Source organism: Castor canadensis, chromosome 2 (assembly GCF_047511655.1).
Source record: "Castor canadensis chromosome 2, mCasCan1.hap1v2, whole genome shotgun sequence".
Lineage (NCBI taxonomy): Eukaryota > Metazoa > Chordata > Mammalia > Rodentia > Castoridae > Castor > Castor canadensis.
This window is the reverse complement of record NC_133387.1, coordinates 99844746-99856304: the sequence shown is the minus strand read 5'-3', so window position 1 is coordinate 99856304 and position 11559 is coordinate 99844746. Positions and strand designations below refer to the sequence as shown.

At 39.0% G+C, this 11559-nt stretch overlaps 1 long non-coding RNA gene across 4 annotated transcripts in view; it reads right to left on the bottom strand.

Annotated features, from left to right (window-relative positions):
• The window catches only part of LOC141420731 (uncharacterized), a 73723-nt gene that overhangs the window by 23097 nt on the left and 39067 nt on the right, over nt 1-11559 (bottom strand). The gene's annotated exons all lie outside the window — the stretch shown is intronic.

Sequence of the window (11559 nt, the reverse complement as noted above, 5' to 3'; positions counted from 1 at the left end):
CAAAGAAAGAATAATTTTATATATTTGGGAATAACAGAATATTACAACAGAAATACTGTAAACTATGAGAGTATTCAAGGAGGTACAGGCAAGAGGAAGACTTTAAAGGCAAAAAAGAAAAAAATTTATGTAAAATACATAGGCACAAAATTCACTGATCTTGAAGACTCCAGGAACTGGCCTCAGCTCATTGGTAGAGATGTCATTGCTGGGATCATGGTCTAGTGAGAGAATCCTATCTGGATAGGTTAAGTCTTAAAGAATGTTAAAGATAACCTTTGCTACAGAAATCTGTACATACCTGGGAAGCATGAAGAGCATGTGGTGTGTGTAGAACAAACACACAAAAATTTCCTTTGGGCCTTTAAAAAAAGTCCTTGAGAATGTTATCTTAGAGAGGCAGGCATGAGCCCTCTTCTTTCATAATTTCCAGACTTTAATTTTGTTTGGATAGGATCATCTTGATGCTATCAACTTTCACATATTAAAGAACACTAGGCCTTCTTTTTCCATCTCGAAAGGGGGTAAAATTATGACTCTGATATGGAGTTAACTCTTAACAATTCTTGTAGAAGAGAAGATGGCATGTAGAAAGCTGATAAAATGGGTAGTTTCTGTCCATTACTAGGCAAATAATTCCTGTTGAGAGCTACCAAAGTGAATTTTGTCCAGGAGAATATGTGTCTTTGTAAACCATAGCTCATTTGAACCAGTTTTAACATCTTACTAGCTTCATTTAATGAATTAAATGAAAATCTTTGACATGATTCATTTTACATTTTTATGAGAATCATGATTCTACTTCTTTGAAAACTGTTTCTTAATTATATTCTATGATTAAACAGTGTGGAGTAATAAATAACCTCCCATATCAGGAAACTCACTAAATATCCTAGGGCTTTTTCCATATACTCTGCCTACATTCATAAAAACACAGATTACAGAAATCTTAGTTCAATGTGTCCACAGCAGCTTCCAATTACCTCTGTGAGAGGCAATTGGAAAATCTGAAAATTCTCTTATTTTTGTTGTTCTTGTTCTGCCACTATGGCTAGATATCATTCTTGAACACAAATAGTCCTGCCTAGGCTAATGCAATTCTTGCCACCCTTGAGATGTGACTGCTGTTCTCATAGTTATTGCTAAGTCCTGACTCCTGTTGCAGTTGTTTACCATGGTGCAGCTGAATGGGCCACAGTAGTCCTTCAAGGCAAGGGCTGCTTTATCTTCTACAAACCAGTCTCCAAAAGAAAACATGGGGGAGAATGGGGAATCTGGCTCCCTGACACAGTGGACCCTGGAGACTGTTTCTAAGTAGAATTTCTGGAAGAAGGCTAAGTCTAGTGGAGGAGCTGTTTGTGTGAATCTAAAGTACAGCAAGTTGGATGTCCAGGACAATGCTATCTTAGAGACATCATTAATAACTAGAATGTCCATTGGCTGAATTTTATTCATAATTCCAACCACAGATTTGTGATTTGTCAGGATCAGTTTTCATGTGCTCTCTATCAATTCGAGTTGATGGCCCCCATGAAAATAAAGGCCTTTGATAAATTTGATGTTCACAGTTCAGTTAAGTAGTTTCATCATGAACAGGATTTAACTGTGTGCTTTTCAAAGACTATAGCCAATTGCCTGGGATTCCTGATTCCATTGAAAAGTCTCACTTATGCTTTTCTCATTGTTTAAAGAAATATTTTTAAAGGCAGCAACTGTTAGGATTATTATAATTACCCACTCACTGATTATTTATATTCCTCTATTTATATCTCTTCCAACGTCACAACTGAACTTGTTTTCTTTTTCTGGTTTCCTTATTTTTCTTTCCTTTTCCCGTCCTCCTTCTTCATTGCCCTTGTTCTCATTACCAGTGTTTCATTTTTCACTAGTGTCTTCCAATGAAAAATGACCTTTATATTTTATTTCAAATAGCTGTTCTGTCCTTAGCCCCCTCGACCTTTTTCATGTACTCTGTATTTGACCTTTTCTTTACTTCAGCAGTTCTGTAAATCCCCCAGAGAACTTTTGAAAACCTCTAGTTTTGAGGCCACTGTTTGCTAACAAATACTCCTCTTTTCTACTCTGTAAGGCATAAATTTGTGAATATCTTTATAAGTTCCTGATCATTTAGCCAAAAATAAGCTACAGATTCTGGTTATCCTCTGGTGTATATATTTCCCCTTTAAAAATAGAAAAAATGTTTACGGGATACAAAATGGAAACATGCTTTGCTTTTCCCTTTCTTACTATATTTTTCATGAAGTCGTTTATTGGAACATATTCATTGAGTGCTGACTATGTGCCAAGCATGGCTGTTGATACTGAATTTTAAAAGGGGAATGAAACACTCCAGGAGCTCCTGGCCTAGTAGGTGCTATGAATATATAAGTAAATGTAATAGTGAGATTTACAAATAGAATGAGAAGAAAACCCTTTGAGAACACAGAAGTTGTCTTCTACTGAGAGACTGAAAATAAAGGAAGGCCACTTGAGGGAGGAAGGAACAATATAGTTATACCACGAGATGACATAACAGGGTTCTGAAAGAAAAATTGGAGTTCTTCAGGCAGAGCTCACACAGATAAGAACATATGTAAAGGTAACAAGTGAGAAGGTAACAAGACATGGAGAACCATGGCATTTTGACAAAGTCCTAGTAGTCTCAAAGCAGCTGTACTTTGGCACATAAGGGGAGATGAGAGCAGAAAAGTGTTTAGGGCCAGAGAGCAAAACTCCTTATGTATGATCACTATATTTCCATTTATTCTGAAGGTGATGATAAGATATTGAAGACCTTAAAAGTTCTGAATTGGCTTGAAGTATGGAAGTAGTTTGTAAGGCTATCAGGGGAATGAGATTCACAGAAACTCTTAGTTTGGGTGAAAGAACAGAGGACAATGGGAGTGGAGATCAAATCATATGGGCAGACATCCCACAAAGACTTGTTGAACACTCATTAGCCAGGCACAAAACACAAACGGCAGAGCCAGGGACTGATGATATTTGTTGAGGGTGGTGCAGAAAAAAGTTAGGGATGTTTGAAAAGGTTTTGATTGGGGGCACATGTGTAAATTTTGGTTCATTAACTAAGATGTGAATTGAGGAGAAGGAAAAGGATGAAGGTGGTGAGGTAGGGGTTTGGTTCAGTTAAGATCATAACAGAATGTGAGTTCCCTAATGTAAACCCAGAGAAGAGACTAAACTTGAGTGAGAAGACAGTTCTGCAAAGGAAAAGGGAAGAACATCATTTTACTCTGGATGCTAAACCCCATCCCAGGTTCTTCAGGCTGTTTTAGTGGGCCCAATGGAAAGGGATTTCAGTGATTTAAGAAAGTATTCCCATTTTGGGTTCTCGTAGCTTCCTTTACTGAAGATTTCTATTTGCAAAATTCACATGGGATTTTCTGTTTACATTGAAGCAATCCCAGAATTACCTCAGGAGTCTGGGAGAAGAATGCAAAATAATTATAAATACAGGTGCAGAGTGCAGAAGCTATAGCATAAGATGTTATTTGGTCTGCTTAAGCCTGTAAGTTGGGTATCTCTGTGGCTGACCTACGTCCTTGGAGAGTTACAGGCAAGTTTTCCATTTATTCTAATTTACACTGGACCATTGGTATTTTCCACAAGCTATTTTTTAAGATTGACAAACCCAGATTTTGGCAAATTCCCTATTAAGAGTTACAAGTTGTAGAGGAAAGATGAGGGCACCTGTGGGTAGAAGAGCAGTGGTGTGCTCCTGAAAGACTCCATCCTTTCTTTAAATAAGCACCTGGTAGAAACAGACTCAAAAATAAAATCCAAAGGAACCTGATGATTTTACTGAAAGAGACAAAGATTGGAGCAAGGTACATGGGAGCATTAAGGGAGACAGATACTCAGTTCAGGAATAGTTGGGAAAGAGGTAGGATGGGGACCAGGGAAATGAGTAGAGGAGCTATTGTGGGGGCTGAGTCCTCAATGGTGAGCAGTGATTAGCCAACTAAAGGTTGCATGAAAAGCATTGCAGGGATAGGAAAGGAGGGGGTCAAAGGGTCAGAAGCAAGACCACCACGTGACATATTTGTGTGAAGAGCCTCACACCGAAGTGTGCCAGATCTTAGAAAGTGGACCAGGAACACTGAGTTGTGTAGAGTAACCACTTGGGCTAAAACCTGAGTGGCATCCATGGAGGATGATTGACAACTCCCACAGTTTTAAGCAGGGGACAAATGTACTACCAACAGACAAACATTACAGGTTGAGAGTCAAAATTATCTTGTTATTTTAATTCCTTTAATAGCCATTTGCTTTCAATCTTTGTATCTGACCTAATCTCATGACTATTAGGTAAACCTCTCGGAATGTATCACTAAGCTTAGCAGACTTCTTGCCTCCACCAACCCCAAAGCTAAGAATGTTATAAGATAACATCTGAAAACTATAGGAAATATTTTCCTGCTTTGCTGTAGCCTGACTATTTGATGCCCCCACCAGTGTGTTTGCGAAATATATGGATTTATGAGCTCCTTTGTTCTGTGACTACAAAAGTTCATTTAACCTCTTCTACAGCAGAACATGTCACTTGGGGTAATTTGAAACCATGATCCTCAGCCATGATCACTCATATTTGAAATAGACTACTACTACCTCAAAGCTAAGTTGTTATTTTACATCGACAAGAAATAAGATGAATTTAAAATCTGAGGTTCTCTATGCGCATCAAGAGAGATGTCTAGAAACAGATTCAAGATACCTGCTACAGGTGATAGGGATGACGATGGTGGAGATGATGGTTCCAGGCTTTACTGGGCACTTCCTCTGGGTGAGGCAGTATTAAAGGTCTCACATTCAGTAGGTCATTAATTCTGCTCTGTGTTATTTTTCATAGCACCCATCACTGTTGTGATTCATTTGTTTAGTGACTGTCACACTATGATAGAAGTTCCATGCAGAAAGTGTATTTACTGTTGCATTCACCATTGTATAACACAGAAGAAATACTTAAAACTTTTGAATAAATGAGAGAATCTTTGTGATGACTATCTCGGATAGCAATGATTTTTTTTTTTAACATTCCATAGATGTGAAAACTGAAGCTCAAGAGATTTTATATAATTTTTCATGTCATGTGGCTCCTAGGTAAACATGTCAGGATTCAAACTTGGCTCCATGGTTCAGAAACTAGGTGTTTAACCATTTTCCAGACTGATGATAGCATAAATGTTGAAACCACAGGAAAGTGTGGATTTGAATTACAAGGAAGAATGTGTAGAGTGAAAAACAGAAAGGCAAAGAGGAAGTCCTATATAGCCCTGACCATCGTGGAAGGAAAGAAAGCACCAAAGAAGACTGAAGAGCAATACTAAGGAAGTGAGAGGAAGCCCACAAAGGAATTGTGCTCCAGAAACTGAATCAGGGGAGTCCTCCACAGTGAGGGAGTGGACAGCAGTGCCAAACTCAACTGTGTACCTAGTGAGGAATGCTCTGGAATGTTTGTACGTTGGGTAACCCATGGCTGACCATGGCCTTGAGGAATGAGGTACAGTAGCTCATTAGAGCAGCAAGGAGGAGTGAAGACCAGGGTAAGTGACTTGTCCATGAGATGAGGTGGTAGAAGCCATCTTACAGGTGAGGATTGAATGGAAGATGGTGTGGACACCAGTGGTCATTGGTTGTCCATGAGAGCAAAGAGGAAATGGGACAGTGACTAGCAACAAGGAGGAAGAGGAGAGGATCCAGCTCTGTGCCTTATATTGGACATCAAATAAAAATGTGTGTGTATGGGATGCATGTGTACATGTGGGTGTGTAGGGGGGTCATGTATACATGTGGGTGTGTGTATATGTGTGGATGTGTATATGTGAGGTGTACAAGTGGGTGTGTGTCTGACGGGTGTATGCACACATGTGAGTGTGTATATGTAGGGTGTATATGTGTGTGTCTAAAAGGAGGGAATGAATCAATAGAATTTAATAATGGCTGTGTAAATTACAGAATGCAAGGCAAATGTAAAGAGTTATTACTCTCGCCTTTGGCTAATCTTGAGGAAATTGTGTCTTCAATATACCACATTATGCCATGTGAGCAGACAGTTCTCACTATAATGAGGGGCCTGACACCCCTTCTGTCACAAGGGAATGTGTACTGCCCCTCACAGTCGTCGTTTATAGGGAGTATATGGAGAAACTGTCCCTCCTCTGAAGTAGAGGGAGGTCACTGTGCAGCACATTCACCTGCTGGTGTTCTGTGCTTGGGAGCACATCAGCCAGCTCCCACACTGAGAGCCAGTCTGACTCCTACTGCTAGAGAAAGAAGGAATGGAGATTTTCCTCCACTCCTTGCCAGGGATGACTTGCCTATGGCCAGAACTGGCTATGTAATTTGCAATGGCCCAGCACAAAATGAAAATGGAAGGACCCTTGTTCAACTACAAGTTGTGACAGGGGAATATTAAACCAAGTGCATGTCCTTCTAAGCACAAAATCCTGTCCTGGCAGTAAGCCTGTGAAACCAGCTTGCTGCAGGATAAACTATCAGAGGTCTTCATTTTAAATGGATGCTTTGGTTTTCAGCGCATGCATTATCTTTGCAAATCTGGGCATTCTAGTATTTCTTCTGTTAAAAAAAAAAAGAAGAAGATAATTTCCTCAGGCTAACAAATTCTCCTGTGGTTTATCCCCTATCTCTTTGGCAGCTTCTTTTCTTTTTCCTTCAGGGATCCTTGTCTTCACTTCCAAAGTCACATCCTTCTCTTTTCCTTACTGGCCGATCCAGGGAGTATCAAGAATTCATTTATTTTCAATCCTGGAAACCAAGGCAGGAAATCTTCCAGGCTTACATATCTGGTGAGTTCCTGAAAGTGTGAGGCTATGTATATTATTTATATTTGATATTATAGCCTTCTGTGAGAGTTCATTAAATTTTCAAAGCATCCCAAATACTTTAAAGTATATAGTTCCATTATCACTTATTCACAGTTCTGGGGGGTGGGGAGGTTCACTGGATAAACCTTTTTATAAACAAATGATCTGAACTGATAATAAGATGATTTAATGGTGTTTTTTCCTACTTACTGGAGAAAACTTAATGGGTTTGAGTGTTTCTCTTAGCCCCAGTGAGGATGTTTCACAATGCACAGACTGTGATCACATTACCTTCCCAAAAATACAATAACTTATGATGACTGGTCCACATGGGTTATGGTTCAGCACTTGTGGCCCTTTATTGATATTCACTTTGGGAAGTCATTTGCAGTAGTCAGTGTGTAAACTACTATCATTTGTTTTGTACACAATCTCTCTGGGAATTAATTAAACTGACATTTAAGTCACCCTTTTCTTTAATATTCAAATAAAGGCCCCAAACCAAGGTTATAGTCTTCCCAGGTAATTCTATTTCTTTGGGAATATTTAGTAACTATGTGAAATTTTTATTTTTAAGACTTAAATCTTTAGCAACAATTCTTCACAGGTTGACAAGAATTTTACGAAGTTAGTAACCCTATATATAAAACTACAACGAAGCAGTTATCTATTTTTAAAATGTGGCATTACTATAATCAATGAATATTTCTATGTTAGTTGGAAACAAACAACAAACAAAATAAATCCATTTAATTTGTGTTGAATTATTCAGGGGCCAATGAGGAAATTTTACTTTCTATGGGAAGAGTATGTGCCTAATTGGCCCTTATAGTTTTGTAGTTAGTGAGCGAATACTAACCATTGATGTAAAGTGTCCAAAGATACACATCTCTACTAAGTGGTTTGATTTGAGATATACCACTACTTACTAGAAGAGCAAATTGAAACACACAAAGAAAGAAAATGTCCTGTATTATATCTTTGAGTTTACTGTTAGTCCAAAGAAAAACTGCTTAGTTTAGTTATCAACTTCTCCCTACTTTTGATCTCATTTTACTGTTCCTCTTCCTCTTCCTCCTCTTCTGTAGTTCAATGCCATTAGACTACTGTTCATTTTTTCACTTTAGACTTTCTGTTATCATCATTGGTAATGTGCATCTTTCAATTCTCATGTAACATCCATTTAATGTCTTTGAGATGAACAATTGTCTTCTTGGAGACAGATTTAAAGACAGTGTGAACAATATGCAGTATAGGATACACTTTATGGGCCAATCTAAGAAATCTATTACTTGGTAGAGCCACTGGGGCTTGATATAGTGAACTCCAAGGAAGACCTGGTGATCATCATTATAAATACTACTAAAAATGAGTAAGATTTGAAAAACATTCCTGCCACTGTGCTTTGGTAAGTCTCAATGTGCTAAGAGTGACTGTTCAGAAAGCATCAGAAAGGCTGTTGCTGAGCAGGTTGGAGAATGACGCAAATCTCAACTGACACTTCACAATAATACAATGTTCCTTACAATTTGGTGAGGTGAGTTACGGTTGAAATTTCCCTTCAAGGAGACAGGCGTGGAGACATTTAATAGTATGACTATTACAGAAATGAAGTCAGAGGTAGAGTCAGAATTAAAATTTAGGGCATCTGAGGATCCCATATCTGATATCACCCACTTAGCCATAGAGAGGATGAATTGAGTCACCAGTGAAAATTCTGGGGGAAGGGAGCCCTAAAATAATTTCTTCTGACTATGCTACATCTTATCTTGCCACACTGTGGGTGACAGAGCCTGTCCTCATTATCTTATGCCCAACCATGAGCCCTTGTGTAGGAGAAGTGAGAAAAGTGAAGTCTGTGGTGTGATTTTGATTGTCATGTGGGAAGAGGATGTAAACGACTCCCCCCTCGGGGACCAGGGATCTGAGTGTGCAGGCCTTTAAAGATGGATCCAGGGCACGGCACTCTCTTCTCTGCCTGACAGCTGAGAGCGCACCTCCTACTTTCTTGGCCACAAACACACATTTTTAATGACATCAGTTGAGCAGCAGAATAGCAGATATGAGTTTTCATTGCATTCTGCTTCCCATAAGCTTTATCCCCGCCGTGTTAAAGAAAATATCACCACCTTTGGGTTCACAAGGTAGTTTTCGCCATCAGCAGACTACAAATTTTACATAACAAATTCTGATAAAGGTACAATCTACCTCTCCAGCGTGGGTGCAAAATAAGGTCTCGTTTGTCCTGGTATCCAAATCAAATTGACAAGATTTTGCTCTACTGATCAGGAAAAGGATTTCCTTCTGCATGTACCTAACAAGTTCCTTCTCCTGGAAGGGGTTGGTAGTAATTAATCTTTGCAGAAGAGGAAACTGGAAGTTTGCCCATTCCTCTGAGGGAGACCTTTTCTCTAGAACTTTTGCCACCAAAAAGGGGACTGAGCATTCCTGGTCAAGGCCAGAAGCCCCAAGGCACCACAGCAGTGCACCTGGCCCTAGTTCTGAATGCAGGATAGGGAGTGGAGGAGCTGTATCCCATTTTTGTCTTGGACTTATTCTTATCTATGGCTGCTTCACTCTAAACCAGGCCTCAAATCTAAGATAAAATTCTACTGCTTTGCACTTACATGTAGATGTGTTCCTCAGGGTATGTCATTGCACCTGCATGCTGATTTAGGAAGAGTTGCAGAACTTGCTTTGCTAGAAACAGCTCTCTCCTCAGTCCCAACTCCAAGGTTGAGTCTAAATCCAGCTCTCTCAGGAGCCCCTTGTCTTATCTGTTAGCTTCACTCAGGGCAACAGCAGGCTATCAGGTATCTTCTAGTAACTTGAAACTCAATGCTTTGATTCTTTCCTTTTAGAGAGCATTTGGCCCTTAATATGAATCCTTGGGCACAAATAGATGCAAAGGAGAAGGATAATGCCTGGCTTTATCCATTATGAAAACTGACTTAGCAACTTGTCATACTGACAAGAAAACCAGCGTGTCCTGTGTCATATCACATCATGAAAATGGCTGCCTATTATTTTCTCTGAATATAAACAGGGAGTCTGTTATGCTCCTAAAATTAGAAATGACCATAGCTGTCATTTTTCCTTAAAAAATTAAATAAAACAAACTAGCCAAATGCATAAAACAATTTACCCTTAAAACTAATATTTTGAGCTATGTGGTCATCTCAATAGAAACACTTGTTCAGAAGAAGACAGAATGATTACTGATAAAAGTAGTACATTCTGTATGAAAATTAACCATCAACACTGATGTTCTGACTATTCTAGGGACCAAGAGAAAGCCAATGGAATCTAATATAGGGTTGTGCAACACTAATTCAAAAAATCTGAAATCTGAAAGGCTCCAAAGTCCAAACTGCTTTTTTGAGTGCTGACAGAATGCCACAAATGGAAAATTTCATACCATAAAACTTTGTTTCAGGTACAAAATTATTTATAATGTTGCATAAAATTACCTTGGGCTATATGTATAGGTTGTATATGAAACAGAAATGAATTTTCTATTTAGATTGCAGTCCCATTCCTCAAATCTCATTATGTGTATGCAAATATTCTAAAATCTGAAAAAAATAGAAATCTAAAACACTTCTAGTGCCATGCATTTCAGATAAGAGCTACTCAAGCAGCACTATAGCCAGGGAACTTCAGTAGAGAAGAAGAAATACTCCACTTTAGTCATACAGAGCCCAAAGGATGTCCGGTGATGAGGAGGGGGACATGAGAGCATAAGAGTGATCTACCAGGACCCAAATGGACTGGAGCTAAGAACATTCCACACATCCTTCCTGTGCACAGGGCTGGACAGCTTGCACCTCATTCTAGTTCAGGTAGGATGGCTAGGTTCCTAGATTATCATACAAGATAAACATTGTATGTAGCTAAATATCTTAGAAAAAATCCCCAATGCACCCATAAGTTCAGAATGTATTTCTTTGTGGTTATCATCTCAGAAGAACATCAGATGCACATCTATTTCCTCTATCTGTGAGTGTGTGAATTAGTAAGGTAGCAGGTAGAATTATTTAGAACCTTGTCATGTTCTCTTTCCTTAAAGTGCATGTAACTCTAATCCCATGAGTTAAATGTACATTATACTTGCCTATACAGCAAGTGGGTAGGGAATACTCAAGGTCTTGAAACTCTTTCTAAAGTGTTTCTAGACTTTCTAAACAATTTCTATCTGGCTTCCAGGGAAGCACACTATATCTCTTTCCCTGTCAGTCGTCTTTGCTCCTTCTTCCTCATCCCAGACCATAAATGGAACCCTACTGGGCTTAGTCTTTGGGTCTCTTCTTTCCTGTGCACATACTGGCTCATGTGGTTATTGCTTCCATTCCCTAGCTTTATATGCTGTACCTACTCGGACGGTTTTGCAGGTGTGTCTGTAGTCCCATGTTCCTGACTCATACATCAGTCATCAACCTAACATTTTCACGGGGCCTTCTCCTCATCTTTCTTGAAACCACCCTGATCCAGGCCACTGGCATCTCTTTCCTTGACCACTGTCATCTTCTCAAACTGATTTTCCTTTTTCTACACTTGTCTCTCACAGCTCATTCTTCTCACAGTGCTCAGCAATTTCTTACAAGCATATAAATCAGATCACATGTCTATTTTATCCAAATGTTTCATATGATTTTTTCATTATGATCAAAATAAAATCTCAAGTCTCTTTATGGTTTTAACCACCCCCAACTCC